This window comes from Coregonus clupeaformis, chromosome 21, assembly GCF_020615455.1.
Source record: "Coregonus clupeaformis isolate EN_2021a chromosome 21, ASM2061545v1, whole genome shotgun sequence".
Classification (NCBI taxonomy): Eukaryota; Metazoa; Chordata; class Actinopteri; order Salmoniformes; family Salmonidae; genus Coregonus; species Coregonus clupeaformis.
The window spans coordinates 44,647,618-44,667,617 of NC_059212.1; the positions used below are offsets into that span (position 1 = coordinate 44,647,618).

Consider the following 20,000-nt stretch of genomic DNA (forward strand, 5'->3'; position numbering starts at 1 on the left):
ATTGGAACACAGAACTAATGGTTGCTGATAATGGGCCTCTGTACGCCTATGTAGATATTCCATAAAAAAGCAGCCCTTTCCAGCTACAATAGCCATTTACAACGTTAACAATGTCTACACTGCATTTCTGATCAATTTGATGTTATTTTAATGGACAAAAAAAAATGCTTTTCTTTCGAAAACAACGACATTTCTAAGTAACGGTAGTTGAACGGTAGTGTATATATATTTATTTTCAAGCAGACAACCTAAGAAAAATTGAAACAATGACAAATGGTTTGATGAAGAATGCAAAAACCTAAGAAAGAAATTGAGAAACCTATCCAACCAAAAAACCTGAGCCTTCACTATGGTGAATCACTAAAACAATACAGAAATACACTACGGAAAAAGAAGGAACAGCACGTCAGAAATCAGCTCAATGTAATTGAAGAATCCATAGAATCTAACCACGATCTGAGAGACAAGGCAAGAAGGGTCTTCTACGCCATCAAAAGGAACATATAATTTGACATCCCAATTAGGATCTGGCTAAAAATACTTGAATCAGTTATAGAACACATTGCCCTTTATGGTTGTGAGGTCTGGGGTCCGCTCGCCAACCAAGAATTGACAAAATGGGACAAACACCAAATTGAGACTCTGCATGCAGAATTCTGCAAAAACATCCTCCGTGTACAACGTAAAACACCAAATAATGCATGCAAAGCAGAATTAGGCCGATACCTGCTAATTATCAAAATCCAGAAAAAGAGCTGTTAAATTCTACAACCACCTAAAAGGAAGCGATTCCCAAACCTTCCATAACAAAGCATCTCCTACAGAGAGATGAACCTAGAGAAGAGTCCCCTAAGCAAGCTGGTCCTGGGCTCTGTTCACAAACACAAACAGACCCCACAGAGCCCCAGGACAGCAACACAATTAGACCCAACCAAATCATGAGAAAACAAAAAGAGAATTACTTGACACATTGGAAAGAATTAACAGAAAAACAGCGCAAACTAGAATGCTATTTGGCCCTAAACAGAGAGTACACAGTGGCAGAATACCTGACCACCGTGACTGACCCAAACTTAAGGAAATCTTTGACTAGATTGTATCCCCCATATAAATAACATTATATTGATATGAAGTCAGCATAGCGTTGCTATTGAGAAAGGCACAAAATGAGGTGGAAACTGAGCTGCACTTCCAAACCTCCTGCCAAATGTATGACCATATTAGAGACACATATTTCCCTCAGATTACACAGACCCACAAAGAATTAAAAAACAAATCAAATTTGGATAAACTCTCATATCTACTGGGTGAAATACCACAGTGTGCCGTCACAGCAGCAAGATTTGTGACCTGTTGCCACAAGAAAAGGGCAACCAGTGAAGAACAAACACCATTGTAAATACAACCCATATTTATGTTGATTTATTTTCCCTTTTGTACTTTAACTATTTGCACATCATTACAACACTGTATATATATACATAATATGACATTTGAAATGTCTTTATTCTTTTGGAACTTCTGAGTGTAATGTTTACTGTTAATTTTTTATTGTTTATTTCACTTTTGTTTATTATCTATTTCACTTGTTTTGGCAATGTTTCCCATGCCAATAAAGCCCTTAAATTGAAATGAACTGAGAGAGAGAGAGAGAGAGAGAGAGAGAGAGAGAGAGAGAGAGAGAGAGAGAGAGAGAGAGAGAGAGAGAGAGAGAGAGAGAGAGAGAGAGAGAGAGAGAGAGAGAGAGAGAGAGAGAGAGAGTAAATTGAGTCAGAGGGAGAGGGGGATGAGAGATGTGGATGAAAGATAGCAAGTAAGAGAGAGAAAGGGAAGGATGGAGAGAGAGGGGTGAGAGAAAGAGGGGGGAGAGAGAGGGGAGAGAGAGGGAGGGAGAGAGAGAGGGGTAGAGAGAGGTGAGAGAGAGAGAGGGGAGAGAGCGGGAAGAGAGAGAGAGAGAGGGAGAGGGAGGGAGGGGGGAGAGAGAGAGGGAGAGAGAGAGGGAAGAGAGAGAGAGGAGAGAGAGAGAGGGAGAGAGAGGGAAGAGAGAGAGGGAAGAGAGAGGGAGAGAGAGAGGGAGAGGGAGACAGATTATGAGAGTCAGAGGATGATTGAAATACTCCCCATCACACTCAGCCTATCAGCCCACAGATATAATACATCTGATTTTCAGGTCACAATCCAGTCGATGCCAAGTCAATCCACCATAATTGTTTGGCGTCATACAGGGAGGTGGGTGGGGAGAAGGTGGGGGGATGAGAGGAGGAGAGGAGGAGAGGAGGAGAGGAGGGTTGGAAATCTGTTGGCCGAGAGGAGCAGCCGGTGTAGAGGAACCTAATTGGTGTCAGCTCAGGTTGCCTGTGTGTGTGTGTGTGTGTGTGTGTGTGTGTGTGTGTGTGTGTGTGTGTGTGTGTGTGTGTGTGTGTGTGTGTGTGTGTGTGTGTGTGTGTGTGTGTGTGTGTGTGTGTGTGTGTGTGTGTGTGTGTGTGTGTGTGTGGTACGTGGCAGACAGGAATACAGGTGCTACCCTGCAGCCCTCCCAGACCCCTGTGGCCCACCCCTTAACAGCTTAAGCCCTCCTTCTCAACCCACTTTTCTCCCCACTTCCCTCTCTTTTTAATTTGTGTGCAGGCGTTTGGAATTAGGAATTAGCTGCAATTATGTGATTTTGATGGAGAGAGAGACGGGCATCATGTGGTGTCAGCAGTGGGGATCTGGCGTAAGACTTGTTATACAGTACAGGCCCATTTTATCTGATGTAAGTGTTTGTTCTCTGGAAGGTTGGCGGTTAAGCTCCAACTTCACCAAGGGTACATTTGGCCTGTTATCATCTGAACTGCCTCAAAATCTAACAGTACTCATACCTTTCATAATATACTGTATTATATTGGTATATCATTTAAGTCTTAGTAAAATGGTTGGTGTCAATTTTGAAATAAAGGTAGTCAATTCAGAAAGTGATTTAAAAAATTTAAAAACTTTGGACTGCCTTCAATTTCGAATTGACCCCACCCTTGGTAAATAACAATGATCTAACACCACATCACACCACACCCACCACACCACACCACACACCAACCACACCACACCCACCACACCACACACCAACCACACCACACCACACACCCACCACACACCCACCACACCACACACCCACCACACCCACCACACCACACACCCACCACACCAACCACACCACACACCCACCACACCAACCACACCACCCACCACACCACACACCCACCTCACACCACCCACCACACCACACACCCACACACCCACCACACCACACACCCACCACACCACACCACACACCCACAACCACCACACCAACCACCACACCACACACCCACCTCACACCACCCACCACACCACACACCCACCACACCACACACCCACCACACCACACCACACACCCACAACCACCACACCAACCACCACACCACACCACACTACACCACACACCCACCACACCACACCACACACCCACCACACCACACACCCACACACCCACCACACCACACACCCACCACACCACACCACACACCCACAACCACCACACCAACCACCACACCACACACCCACCACACCTCACACCACCCACCACACCACACACCCACCACACCACACACCCACCACACCACACACCCACCACACCACACCACCCACCACACCACACACCCACCACACCCACCACCCACCACACCTCACACCCACCACACCTCACACCACCCACCACCTCACACCACCCACTACCTCACACCACCCACCACACCACACACCACACCACACCACACCCACCTAGTCGATCTCCAAACATTTCTGTAAAAACCCACCACCTTGTGTTCCTATTGTAGGTGCACCCGATCCAGCTGCCCTGTGTGCCGGGTAGGCCAACTGTTGCCAGTTTTAACCATTTAATGTGTCTGAAGGCACAAACTCCGCCTTCCAGGCGGGCCATGAGAGCAAATCAAGTGCACTATAGGCCTACCGCTGGCCAATGGGATAGCTCAGATGACCGTGTCTGCAGTAACGTAGCAGGCGTAAACGAAAGCTACAGTGAAGTTTAAAACCATGACTAGAGAGAGACTGTCAACGAATACAGCAAAGAGAGATGGTGTTTAAGTTCTTACTCAGCACTGTCAACACTTTGTATTCAACACTTTTATGAGACATAAAAATCAGCGTTCTTCCTATTTTCACTCAGCGCTACAACAAGCACTGCAGCAGTAATGAATGAGTAGGAAAGTGTATCTATAGGCTTGTGTCGTTGTTATCATTAGCGGCTTGGGTCTTTTTTTTTATATCGAGGAATATTTCACGTTCTCTGTTCATAGGAGTAACAACGTGAATTTCTACGAGGCAGAACTAATGCGGTGCGACTCGAGTTTTTTTGCCATCGGCTGGAAGACGGTGTCCCTTTTTGGTCAGTGTCAGTGGAGGAAAGGGAGAGCGGAGGGACGTTGAGAGGCGGATCCTCAGTCTGCCGCTCTCTCCCTCCGCTGAGACTGACCATCAGATGCAGGCACCATCAGCCCAGTAAAATACAAATAAAAAAGCAAAATTATTTAAATGTATGCTCACTCAGCTGTGCCTCACATGTAATACAACAACAGATCTATTACCGATGAAATAGCTTACCTCAAATTTTGAAATATAATTTTAAAAAATGGCCCGAACAACAATGCATTGGCAGGGCAATTCAAGCAAAGCCAATATGCAGGTGATAATGTCTTGGGCCTAGAGCTCACTGCACGAACCTCATTGCTACAGGACTGTTTCTAATTGGTTAATGTTGCATAGTCATGTTAAATAAAATCTGAGCGGTAGATCTCGGCTTGCATTTTGACTCAAAGTGATCTTGACTCAGGAAAGGTTGGTGACCACTGTTCTAGAGTTTTCCCCTGTTAACACTATCAACGCTTCCCTTTACTGTGGCAACTGTGATTGAATCAACGCAATATTAGCCACTTTCAACGCAGCATACCGGAAACAAATGCAAGAGATTTTGTTGTAGGCAGAACGCATCAGAGTAGGATTCTATTGCATTGACACGCACTTCTCAGCCCGTACTCTACACAGACCGGTGTGGCACAAACAATCAGAGCTGCAGTAGGCCTATATGCAAATAGATCATTGCCATATATGGATCGGTGCCATTTACTTTGAACTGGACTGTGTTTACAGCATGAACGGTTGTGAGTAGATGCACTTGTTTTGAGATCAAAGTGAGTCAGGTAAAGAGATTCTTTTTTTTTTTGTCTTAAAGGGACAGTGTTGTATTTGAGACAGGCTTGAATAAACTAAGTAGCCAATAGGCAGAGGGTAGCATAATTTGTCTGATTCTCTGTAATAATGGTATGGGAATAATACTGCATTTTATTTTGTAAAGTGGACAAATTGTGTTGTTTGATGCAATTTTCTTGCATCAAACGACACAACAACATGTTCAGTCACCTCCTTGTCTGAAGGACAAGTGGATAAACGGGTTAATGTCAAGCCCTGCATGGTTTTTATCAAAAGTCTCATGGAATGTAGGCCTATGTTGAACACCACACATTGGCTGCTACTGTAGGCTGAATGATAGAACAGCTATTTCCATATTAAAATGTTATGGGATGAATTTTCAGTTTTTTGATGATTGGCCAGTCTGGTAGGCCTACATTATGATCAAATAGCCACAGTAGCCTTCGTGGCCACTGTTAAAACTGTAACTTAAAGCGGGTACAGCCTCGGTGTTCACCGTAAACGCGCGCTGGAAGTTTGCAGAGAATTTGTACAACGTTAAAGTTTGCGCTCAGCAGACCTGAAATTTGCTCAGTGGTGAAAAAAAAAAAAAAAAGGAAAGGGAACATTGATCATGACAGCACATAATTACACAGGAATCATCACACAATCACAAACACGACATAAATTATCAGCGGGCAAATTTGACCACTCTCTAGATAAAATATTATGCGGTACGTTCTTCTAAAGGATGATGGATCTGAAGTGTATATTTGTTTTTTTCTGTGTTTAGTTCCATCCTACTTCAACTAGATTTAAGAGACAAACTTTCAAACGAAAGGAACCTTCTTGGCAGGGAAAAAAAACCTAATTTGAATAAATGTTGGATTTGACACTCTTATGTAGGTGCCATAACCCGCCATAAGATAACGCAATATATATATATATATATATATATATATATATATAATATATATATCACAACAGGTGTAAATATATGGGTAATGACAGTGTTATGACCATATTATGACAGGTTATGACAAGCTGTGTCAGCTGTTATGACAATGGGTGTAAAGTAAAGTGTTACCGAAAAACCACAGGAGAATAAATAAGCAGTGTTCATGTTAATGACAACCAGTCAAATAACGGGTCTGCCTTAAAGAGGGAATCTGCAATTGCTACATCCATTTTTGGACTTATTAAATGAATGATTATATACCCGTTGATTCTTGGAGAATTTAACTTATTCTAAAAACACAGGAGATATGGTTTTCCATAGCCACCTCTGGCTGTCCCCCTCTAATACAAAATAAAATAAACCCTGCATGCCGTGATGACAGCCCTCAACTCGCCTCTCCTCTATATATCTCCTCTTTTATGCCCCCATTTCTCTTTACTCGTTCATTATTCAAACTCTCAAAGGTCACCATCTCTTTTCATTTCCTCTCAGTGGAAGCCTCTGTGTTTAGTTGAAACACTACCCAGTCCCCCTGAGCCTCACAGAGATCCCACTGTCTGGAATGGCCTCCTTAGCAGGGGGGAGTGTCTGTCTAATAGATGGCAGGGTTAGTATGCTCCACACATCTGTTAGTATGTTAAATACAGAAAAGTATTTGATCCCCTGCTGATTTTGTACGTTTGCCCACTGACAAAGACATGATCAGTCTATAATTTGAATGGTAGGTTTATTTGAACAGTGAGAGACAGAATAACAATAAAAAATCCAGAAAAACGCACGTAAAAAATGGTATAAATTGATTTGCATTTTAATGAGGGAAATAAGTATTTGACCCCTCTGCAAAACATGACTTAGTACTTGGTGGCAAAACCCTTGTTGGCAATCACAGAGGTCAGATGTTTCTTGTAGTTGGCCACCAGGTTTGCACACATCTCAGGAGGGATTTTGTCCCACTCCTCTTTGCAGATCTTCTCCAAGTCATTAAGGTTTCGAGGCTGACGTTTGGCAACTCGAACCTTCAGCTCCCTCCACAGATTTCCTATGGGATTAAGGTCTGGAGACTGTCTAGGCCACAACAGGACCTTAATGTGCTTCTTCTTGAGCCACTCCTTTGTTGCCTTGGCCGTGTGTTTTGGGTCATTGTCATGCTGGAATACCCTTCCACAACCCATTTTCAATGCCCTGGCTGAGGGAAGGAGGTTCTCACCCAAGATTTGACGGTACATGGCCCCGTCCATCGTCCCTTTGATGCGGTGAAGTTGTCCTGTCCCCTTAGCAGAAAAACACCCCCAAAGTATAATGTTTCCACCTCCATGTTTGACGGTGGGGATGGTGTTCTTGGGGTCATAGGCAGCATTCCTCCTCCTCCAAACATGGCGAGTTGAGTTGATGCCAAAGAGCTCGATTTTGGTCTCATCTAACCACAACACTTTCACCCAGTTCTCCTCTGAATCATTCAGATGTTCATTGGCAAACTTCAGACGGGCCTGTATATGTGCTTTCTTGAGCAGGGGGACCTTGCGGGCGCTGCAGGATTTCAGTCCTTCACTGCGTAGTGTGTTACCAATTGTTTTCTTGGTGACTATGGTCCCAGCTGCCTTGAGATCATTGACAAGATCCTCCCGTGTAGTTCTGGGCTGATTCCTCACCGTTCTCATGATCATTGCAACTCCACGAGGTGAGATCTTGCATGGAGCCCCAGGCCGAGGGAGATTAACATTTTTTTTTTTGTTTCTTCCATTTGCGAATAATCACACCAACTGTTGTCACCTTCTCACCAAGCTGCTTGGCGATGGTCTTGTAGCCCATTCCAGCCTTGTGTAGGTCTACAATCGTGTCCCTGACATCCTTGGAGAGCTCTTTGGTCTTGGCCATGGTGGAGAGTTTGGAATCTGATTGATTGATTGCTTCTGTGGACAGGTGCCTTTTATACAGGTAACAAACTGAGATTAGGAGCGCTCTCTTTAAGAGTGTGCTCGTAATCTCAGCTCGTTACCTGTATAAAAGACACCTGGGAGCCATAAATCTTTCTGATTGAGAGGAGGTCAAATACTTATTTTCCTCATTAAAATGCAAATCAATTTATAACATTTTTGACATGCGTTTTTCTGGATTTTTTTGTTGTTATTATGTCTCTCACTGTTCAAATAAACCTACCATTAAAATTATAGACTGATCATTTCTTTGTCAGTGGGCAAACGTACAAAATCAGCAGGGGATCAAATACTTTTTTCCCTCACTGTATCACACCTGTTAGTATGTTAACTATCACACCTGTTAGTATGTTAACTATCACACATGTTAGTATGTTAACTATCACACCTGTTAGTATGTTAACTATCACACCTGTTAGTATGTTAACTATCACACATGTTAGTATGTTAACTATCACACATGTTAGTATGTTAACTATCACACATGTTAGTATGTTAACTATCACACCTGTTAGTATGTTAACTATCACCTGTTAGTATGTTAACTATCACCTGTTAGTATGTTAACTATCACCTGTTAGTATGTTAACTATCACCTGTTAGTATGTTAACTATCACCTGTTAGTATGTTAACTATCACCTGTTAGTATGTTAACTATCACACCTGTTAGTATTTTAACTATCACCTGTTAGTATGTTAACTATCACACCTGTTAGTATTTTAACTATCACCTGTTAGTATGTTAACTATCACACCTGTTAGTATGTTAACTATCACACCTGTTAGTATGCTCTTCACACATGTTAGTATTTTAACTATCACCTGTTAGTATGTTAACTATCACCTGTTAGTATGTTAACTATCACCTGTTAGTATGTTAACTATCACCTGTTAGTATGTTAACTATCACCTGTTAGTATGTTAACTATCACACCTGTTAGTATGTTAACTATCACCTGTTAGTATTTTAACTATCACATGTTAGTATGTTAACTATCACCTGTTAGTATGTTAACTATCACCTGTTAGTATGTTAACTATCACACCTGTTAGTATGTTAACTATCACCTGTTAGTATGCTCTTCACACATGTTAGTATTTTAACTATCACCTGTTAGTATGTTAACTATCACCTGTTAGTATGTTAACTATCACACCTGTTAGTATGTTAACTATCACCTGTTAGTATGTTAACTATCACACATGTTAGTATGCTCTTCACACATGTTAGTATTTTAACTATCACCTGTTAGTATGTTAACTATCACCTGTTAGTATGTTAACTATCACACCTGTTAGCATGTTAACTATCACACCTGTTAGTATGTTAACTATCACACCTGTTAGTATGTTAACTATCACACATGTTAGTATGTTAACTATCACACCTGTTAGTATGTTAACTATCACACATGTTAGTATGTTAACTATCACACCTGTTAGTATGTTAACTATCACACATGTTAGTATGTTAACTATCACACCTGTTAGTATTTTAACTATCACACCTGTTAGTATGTTAACTATCACACCTGTTAGTATGCTCTTCACACATGTTAGTATTCTAACTATCACCTGTTAGTATGTTAACTATCACCTGTTAGTATTTTAACTATCACCTGTTAGTATGTTAACTATCACCTGTTAGTATGTTAACTATCACCTGTTAGTATGTTAACTACCACACCTCTTATCCAGAGCAACTTACAGGAGCAATTAGGGTTAAGTGCCTAGTCGGCTCGGGGATTAGAACCAGCGACCTTTCGGTTACTGGCACAACGCTCTTAACCACTAAGCTACCTACCGCCCTAGTATGTTAGTATGTAAAGTATCACACATGTTGATATGTTCACTATCACCTGTTAGTATGTTAACTATCACACCTGTTAGTATGTTAACTATCACACATGTTGATATGTTAACTATCACCTGTTAGTATGTTAACTATCACACCTGTTAGTATGTTAACTACCACACCTGTTAGCATGTTAACTATCACACCTGTTAGTATGTTAACTATCACCTGTTAGTATGTTAACTATCACACCTGTTAGTATGTTAACTATCACCTGTTAGTATGTTAACTATCACACCTGTTAGTATGTTAACTATCACCTGTTAGTATGTTAACTATCACACCTGTTAGTATGTTAACTATCACACCTGTTAGCATGTTAACTATCACACCTATTTATTTATTTTTTTTACATGTATTTAACTGCCAGGTCACAGTTGTAAATGAGAACTTGTTCTCAACTGGCTTACCTGGTTAAATAAAGGTGAAATAAACATTTTAAAAAACTAAACTCAACACTAAACAGTCTCCATATATAGAGGGCTTGCAGTTGCATCACAAATCAATCCTAGCAATCGCACCAGGGGCCATGTTGGAAGGCCAAAGTCAGTCTGTTGGAAGTCCTCCAATCGTCCACATGGCTGGCTGTGTTTTGCTACAACCGGAAACTTCCGGAAGATTGCCCATTACTTAGTTTTTCTAAGGACCCAGAAAATGGAGGCAGTGGGAAAACAATATATTATTAGCTAGTTAGCTTGCTACAGAAACTTAGCACCCAGGCTAACTGAAATGAGCTGCTAACGTAATGTTCGCTAGTTAGCTAACTTTACATACCGTATAGCTAGCTAAGTGAATTAAATATCACCAGCTTGCTAACATCATATTAGCTAGTTAGCTAGCTATCTTGATGCATTTATCGTTGTAACTCTAAATGCATTTGTAGCTAGGTACCTAGCTAACAGCCATGGGAGAGGGTGAAAGGATTAGCTACTCTGGATAGGGCAGGTACCTTTCTGGGAGGACATTATGAAAATATTATCCAGTTCCAGATCCCTTTTAGCCAGGACCCCTTTTCAGCCTAGATTAGATGGTTGCGTTCAAGACAAGGTAATTTTAATTGATCTGTTGTCAGTGTCAGTAGACTAGACCTAGGCTACCAATCGAATAAACAAATATTCTGCTCATGTCTCCAGTCATATAAAGTGTAGTACAATTGTATGAAATGTTAATCAAAGGCCACATTTGTCCCATGCAAAGGAAAGAAACGTCTCAGATATAGCCTACAGGCCTATGCCACTACGTCCTTATTAACAGCCTAAATGATCACTATCCAATCTACTCATCACATTAGGAATAGTAGGCTTATGTTAGTCTGCAATGAGATGATAGAGGCATGCAATCCATTGTTATAAAGGTGCATTTTTATGGTGAAAAAAATTGCTTCCCTTAACGTGACACATGCTAATTGCTAGACTGACTACAAGCTATCTAGCTAGCTCATTTTTGGCTAACTTACTGTAGTGTTGTTGTTAACACCTGGTTAGCATGATAGCTAAGCTAAACTCTAAATCGATCAGACTTGACTTACCAGTGATGAAATGATCGTAGCAGACCCTGTACTGACAGCTGTCTGGGTTCAGGTCTTGACGGGCAAAAAGGTTTCTTCGCTTTTCGGACAGTTCTTGAGTCATATCTCATTAGTATCACCAATGGTGTTTCGTGATTGCGGGGAATCTGTAAACGTCAACTAGTTTTAGGCACTGTTATCATGCCGTTTGGGGTAGCCACTCTGCTGTTTTTTTCTGAATAATTAATGCATTGCTCTTCCAACATGGCCGCCAGGAGTCGTTGTACGTCAACTGCAAGCCCTACTTCCATACATTTTTTCAACTACTGACAACAACCACACACTACTGACCACAACTATTGACCACAACCACAACTATTGACCACAACCGCACAAACACAACTACTGACCACAACTATTGACCACAACCACACACTACTGACCACAACTAATGACCACAACTGCACAAACACACAGTACTGACCACAACTATTGACCACAACTATTGACCACAACTATTGACCACAACTGCACAACCACACACTACTGACCACAACTATTGACCACAACCACAACTACTGACCATAACTATTGACCACAACCGCACAACCACAACTACTGACCACAACTATTGACCACAACCGCACAACCACACACTTGTCGTTTGGGGTAGCCACTCTGCTGTTTTTGTCTGAATAATTAATGTGGTAGTCTTCCAACATGGCCGCCAGGAGTCGTTGTACGTCAACTGCAAGCCCTACTTCCATAAATTTTTTCAACTGGTACCGGGGGACCTTCAGATGAGTCTTGTGAGGCCTGTGGGCGTCCTAGAGCAAAGCAACCAACATGTACGTGAGAGTCTCACCTTTCATATTAGTCTGTAGCCCAAACTGTTCGGACGCTACAGACAGAAGTTGTCAGATTGGCTGTACCAACTTCAGACAAGTCCCGAGACTCTTGTGGGGGTCGTAGAGCAAAACAAAAAACACCATTGTGTTCGTGAGAGTCTCATCTTTCCATAGTAGTTTTTAGGCCAAACAATTTTGTTAGAAGACACATTTTCGGGATGTTTCATGGTCTGACAAACACCACTCTAGCTCTGTCACCTTTCACCGCATATGCGGAAGAGCGACATAGGCGGATGCGGTGGATTGAGACGCATTCAATGCAAATAAACATGATATATCTCTATCTTAAACGGACCTATTTTTATGGGGATTGTTTTATTATGCTAATTAGATTGCCGCGGGACGCAGACATCGACCTTAGAGAGTTAAGCTAGAAACGTCTTTCAAACTTCAATCTGGAATAGTGTGCTTGTATACAACTTTTTTATATATTTGATACTTTTTAAACTATTACAGTTTTTGTCCTTCTTTCTGTCCTCCATCCACTTTCATGGGATTTCCTCAACATTCTAAAGGTCCCATTGTGACATCATCAGTTCCAACATTACATTCACTGTCATTGCAACAATGTAACTTTTGACACAAATCAGCTACTTTGACCACTTTGCCAACACCATAGACAGAAAGTTAGAGCGTATGAAATCTTCCTCTACTTACATCTCTGCTATTTAAATCTTAATCAACTGAGAAAAAAAATATCTTAGCGTCCAGGCTAACTGAAATGAGCTGCTAACGTAATGTTCGCCTGACCACAACCACACAACTACTGAACACAACCACACAACTACTGAACACAAGTACTGACCACAACCACACAAGTACTGACCACAACTACTGACCACAACTACTGACCACAACCACACAACTACTGACCACAACTACTGAACCACACACCTACCTACCAAAACTGCTGAACACAACTACTGATCATAACTATTGACCACGACCGCACAACCACACACTACTGACCAAAACTATTGACCACAACTGCACAACCAAACACTACTGACCACAACTATTGACCACAACCACACAATCACACACTACTGACCACAACTATTGACCACAACCGCACAACCATACACTACTGACCACAACTATTGACCACAACCACACAACTACAACTACTGACACACAACTATTGACCACAACTGCACAGCCACACAGTACTGACCACAACTATTGACAACAACCGCACAACCACAACTACTGACCACAACTATTGACCACAACCGCACAACCACACACTACTGACGACAACTATTGACCATAACCGCACAACCACAACTACTGACCACAACCATACACTACTGACCACAATTATTGACCACAACCGCACAGTACTGACCACAACTATTGACCACAACCGCACAACCACACACTACTGACCACAACTATTGACCACAACCGTGCAACCACAACTACTAACCACAACTATTGACCACAACCGCACAACCACACACCACTGACCACAACTATTGACCACAACTACACAACCACACACTAATGACCACAACTATTGACCACAACCACAACTATTGACCACAACCGCACAACCGCAACTACTGACCACGACTATTGACCACAATTGTGCAACCACAACTACTCACCACAACTATTGACCACAACCACACAACCACAACTACTGACCACAACTATTGACCACAACCGCACAACCACAATTACTGACCACAACTATTGACCACAACCACACAACCACAACAACCACACACTACTGACCACAACTATTGACCACAACTGCACAACCACAACTACTGACCACAACTATTGACCACAACCACACACTACTGACCACAACTATTGACCACAACCGCACAACCACACAGAACTGACCACAACAATTGACCACAACCACACAACCACAACTACTGACCACAACTATTGACCACAACCACACACTACTGACGACAACTATTGACCACAACCGCACAACCCCAAATACTGACTACAACCACACACTACTGACCACAACTATTGACCACAACCACAACTATTGACCACAACCACACAACCACAACTACTGACCACAACTATTGACCACAACCACACACTACTGACGACAACTATTGACCACAACCGCACAACCCCAAATACTGACTACAACCACACACTACTGACCACAACTATTGACCACAACCACAACTATTGACCACAACCGCACAACCACAACTCCTGACCACAACTATTGACCACAACCACACACTACTGACCACAACTAATGACCACAACCACACAAACACACAGTACTGACCACAACTATTGACCACAACCGCACAACCACAACTACTGACCATAACTATTGACCACAACCGCACAACCACAACTACTGAACACAACTATTGACCACAACCGCACAACCACAACTACTGACCACAACTATTGACCACAACCGCACAACCACAACTACTGAACACAACTATTGACCACAACCGCACAAACACACAGTACTGACCACAACTATTGACCACAACCGCACAACCACACACTACTGACCACAACAATTGATCACAACCGCACAACCACACACTACTGACCACAACTATTGACCACAACTATAGACCACAACTATTGACCACAACTGCACAACCACACACTACTGACCACAACTATTGACCACAACTATAGACCACAACTATTGACCACAACTGCACAACCACACACTACTGACCACAACTATTGACCACAACCACACACTACTGACCATAACTATTGACCACAAATGCACAACCACAACTACTGACCACAACTATTGACCACAACTGCACAACCACACACTACTGACCACAACTATTGACCACAACCGTACAACTACACACTGCTGACCACAACAATTGACCACAACCGCAACTACTTACCATAAATATTGACCACAACCGCACAACCACACCTACTGACCACGACTATTGACCACAACCGCACAACCACACACTACTGACCACAACTATTGACCACAACCGCACAACCACAACTACTGACCACAACTAATGACCACAACCGCACAACCACACACTACTGACCACAACTATTGACCACAACCACGCAACCACAACTACTGACCACAACCGCGCAACCACAACTACTGACCACAATTATTGACCACAATCGCACAACCACAGCTACTGACCACAACTATTTACCACAACCGCACAACCACAGCTACTGACCACAACTATTGACCACAACCACACACTACTGACCACAACTATTGACCACAACTATTGAACACAACCGCACAACCACACACTACTGACCACAACTATTGACCAGAACCACACAACCACAACTACTGACCACAACCACACACTACTGACCACAACTATTGACCACAACTATTGACCACAACCACACAACCACAACTACTGACCATAACTATTGACCACAACCACACAACCACAACTACTGAACACAACTATTGACCACAACCGCACAACCACAACTACTGACCACAACTATTGACCACAACCACACAACCACATCTACTGACCACAATTATTGACCAGAACCGAACAACCACAACTACTGACCACAGCTATTGACCAGAAACAAACAACCACTACTACTGAACACAACTATTGACCACAACCGCACAACCACAACTACTGACCACAACTATTGAACACAACCGCACAACCACACACTACTGACCACAACTATTGACCACAGCCACACAACCACAACTACTGACCATAACTATTGACCACAACCGCACAACCACAACTACTGAACACAACTATTGACCACAACCGCACAACCACAACTACTGACCACAACTATTGACCACAACCGCACAACCACAACTACTGAACACAACTATTGACCACAACCGCACAACCACAACTACTGACCACAACTATTGACCAGAACCGAACAACCACAACTACTGACCACAACTATTGACCACAACCGCACAACCACACACTGCTGACCACAATTATTGACCACAACCACACAACCACAACTACTGACCACAAATATTGAACACAACCGCACAACCACACACTACTGACCACAACTATTGACCACAACCGCAACTACTGACCACAACTATTGAACACAACCGCACAACCACAGCTACTGACCACAACTATTGACCACAACCGCACAACCACAACTACTGACCACAACTATTGAACACAACCACTGACCACAACTTCTGTTGTCCACATGATCCTGCTTTTTATTCCCATCTGACAGAAGATCACTCTGTCTTATGTCTGTCTTCTATCAGTTTTCACACAACAACTGTAGTTTAGACATTGTTGTGATCTAACTGCCCCACAATCCAAAGTAATAAGGTTGATATAGTAGTCTATCAAAGTAATCTGACCAATTATTTTACTACATTTTACTTTGACTATATGTAACGGCTTTAAATATTAAAGTAAATATTTTTAAAACTTCTTTCAATACCACAAAACTACTTGTAAAGAGCTTAAGCAAGCCCCACAACTTTACTTGTAAAGTTACCATCTAGTTAGCTTGTTAACATTCGTTTTCTGGCTTATCTCATTTTGATTTCTATTTTGCAGTCATAGCGAACAAACGGTACGTTACCGTAACAACGTAACAGAGGTGACCTGTTTTGGTTTCATAGCGAACAAACGGTACGTGACCGGAACAACGTAACAGAGGTGACCTGTTTTGGTTTCATAACGAACAAATGGTACGTGACCGTAACAACGTAACAGAGGTGACCTGTTTTGGTTTCATAACGAACAAACGGTACGTGACCGGAACAACGTAACAGAGGTGACCTGTTTTTTTTGCGCGTGGTTGGATTCATTCATGAGATGTGAGTGAGTGGGTGAAGATAATATATTTACAGTAGTACATCAGAAAGAAACCCATGCTGGAAACACAAATAAACAACATCTAATTCCGAGCCCCTAAGCTACAGCACAGTGAGTTCAGGCCATGTGCGGCGAGCTAAAGACAACCAACCAATCAAAACCATGAAGATGAATTCCCAGAAGTCTGTCAATATTAATACTGAAAGTATAAAATACTTAGCTGTGTGCAGAGTGTTCTCTGTCTTACTTCACCATTATGTCTTTATATACTGAGTGTACAAAACATTAGGAACACCTTCCTAATATTGAGTTGCAACCACAGCGGTCTAGTGGTCTAGGCACCCCAATGTTGAAGTGAAACCACAGCGGTCTAGTCCCCCCTAATGTTGAAGTGAAACCACAGTGGTCTAGTGGGCTAGCCCCCCCTAATGTTGAAGTGAGACCACAGTGGTCTAGTGGTCTAGTCCCCCCAATGTTGATGTGAAACCACAGTGGTCTAGTGGTCTAGTCCCCCTAATGTTGAAGTGAAACCACAGTGGTCTAGTCCCCCTAATGTTGAAGTGAAACCACAGCGGTCTAGTGGTCTAGTCCCCCTAATGTTGAAGTGAAACCACAGCGGTCTAGTGGTCTAGTCCCCCTAATGTTGAAGTGAAACCACAGTGGTCTAGTGGTCTAGTCCTCCTAATGTTGAAGTGAAACCACAGTGGTCTAGTGGTCTAGTCCCCCTAATGTTGAAGTGAAACCACAGCGGTCTAGTGGTCTTGTCCCCCTAATGTTGAAGTGAAACCACAGTGGTCTAGTGGTCTAGTCCCCCCAATGTTGATATGAAACCCTAGTGGTCTAGTCCCCCCAATGTTGATGTGAAACCACAGTGGTCTAGTGGTCTAGTCCCCCTAATGTTGAAGTGAAACCACAGTGGTCTAGTGGTCTAGTCCCCCTAATGTTGAAGTGAAACCACAGCGGTCTAGTGGTCTAGTCCCCCTAATGTTGAAGTGAAACCACAGCGGTCTAGTGGTCTAGTCCCCCTAATGTTGAAGTGAAACCACAGTGATCTAGTGGTCTAGTCCCCCTAATGTTGAAGTGAAACCACAGCAGTCTAGTCCCCCTAATGTTGAAACCACAGCAGTCTAGTCCCCCTAATGTTGAAACCACAGCATTCTCTCAGTCTTCCTTATAAAAGAGTCATCCAGTATTAGTAGTGACTTTGGTCACTGTCTTCTACCTAGTACAGCTGGACTGGCGATGAAATATGAACTGCTGCTGAGAGGCTGAGAGGCAGCAGGAGGAATCACAACACAAATGAACTGTCCCCTAACGAGAGCATAGGGCAGGGGTTAGAGGTTAGAGGTCAGAGGGCAGAGGGCAGGTGAGGTCAGGACACCAGGGTCACAGGAGGACAGGATGAGGGAACTAAAAAGAGAGAGAGTTTAGGTTTGTAGAAAAACATTTTAGGTGTGAGGTGATAATAATCATACTAAAACAGGAGAAAGTATTAAGGATAAAGTATTAAAGGGAAATTTCACAATGTGTCAACTTCATATTCATCATCTCCAGCACCACCCCAACATCAACATATGTGAAAATGGCGCGTTTCTATGTTTTGTAGTAAAAATGATAGAGGAAGATAAGTGTTTCCAATGACATCATCGGTGTGCATCATGTGATTTTAACCATTTATGAGGAGGTGTTGCCTACTAATTGTCACGGTTTCGGCCGAGGCTGCCTCTCTTCCTTGCTCGGGCAGGCTTCGGCGTTCGTCGTCTCCGGAATACTAGCTGCCACCGTTGCATGTTTCTATGTTCGTTTGCTTTTGTCTGATTGTTGTCACACCTGTTATCATTTAGTGTCATTAGTGTCCTATTTAGTTCTCGTTGTGTTTGTCAGGTGTTGTGTGTGATTGTTTTACTGTCGTGCCGGTAGGCTGGATATTTACTGTTTGCTCGGTTGAGCTAGTTTGCTCCTTAGTTTTGGAGTATTTTGTCGCACCTGTTTGTGCGCTTGTGTTTACACCTACGTGCAGAGCTTTTGCCTCAGGGCATTTATTTCGTGTTTGTTTTGCTGTGCCTCACTAAAGTCTGTTGGACTAACGTACTGCGTCCTGCGCCTGATTCCACCCACACCCACCTACATCTACCTTGACACTAATTGCCTACTAATTGCCTACTAATTGGTTGATGATGTCATTGGAAACACTTATCTTCCTCTATCTTTTTTAATACAAAACATAGAAACGTCCCATTTTCACATATGTTGATGTTGGGGTGGTGCTGGAGATGATGAATATGAAGTTGAACATTTTAGAAATGTCCCTTTAAGGATAAAGTATTACAGGTTTAACTGGGTTTCTTGGTAAGCAAATTAAAACAAATTAGTTTTATAACTCTGCTTTGTTTATTCTTGAAAACTGTATTCATGTATCCCCCATATTCCCCTTCCCCCTCTCTCCCCTCCTTCTCCCCCTCTCTCCCCTCCTTCTCCCCCCTCTCCCCCTCTCTCTCTCCCCCCTCTCCCCCTCTCTCTCTCCCCCTTCTCCCACTCTCTCCCCTCCTCCTCCCCCTCTCTCCCCTCCTTCTCCCCCTCTCTCCCCTCCTTCTCCCCTCCTTCTCCCCCCTTTCTCTCTCCCCTCCTTCTCCCCCTCTCTCTCCCCCGCTCTCCCTCCTTCTCCCCTCTCTCTCCCCCTCTCTCCCCTCCTTCTCCCCCCTCTCTCCCCCTCTCTCCTCCTTCTCCTCCCCTCTCTCTCCCCCCTCTCCCCTCCTTCTCCCCTCTCTCTCCCTCTCTCCCCCCTCTCTCCCCCTCTCTCCCC

The 20,000-nt window shown here is 43.0% G+C and overlaps 1 protein-coding gene across 1 annotated transcript in view; it reads left to right on the top strand.

Moving 5' to 3' along the window:
* LOC121535702 (receptor-type tyrosine-protein phosphatase mu-like) overlaps positions 1-20,000 on the top strand; it is a 427,462-nt gene that overhangs the window by 266,436 nt on the left and 141,026 nt on the right. The window lies entirely within an intron of this gene.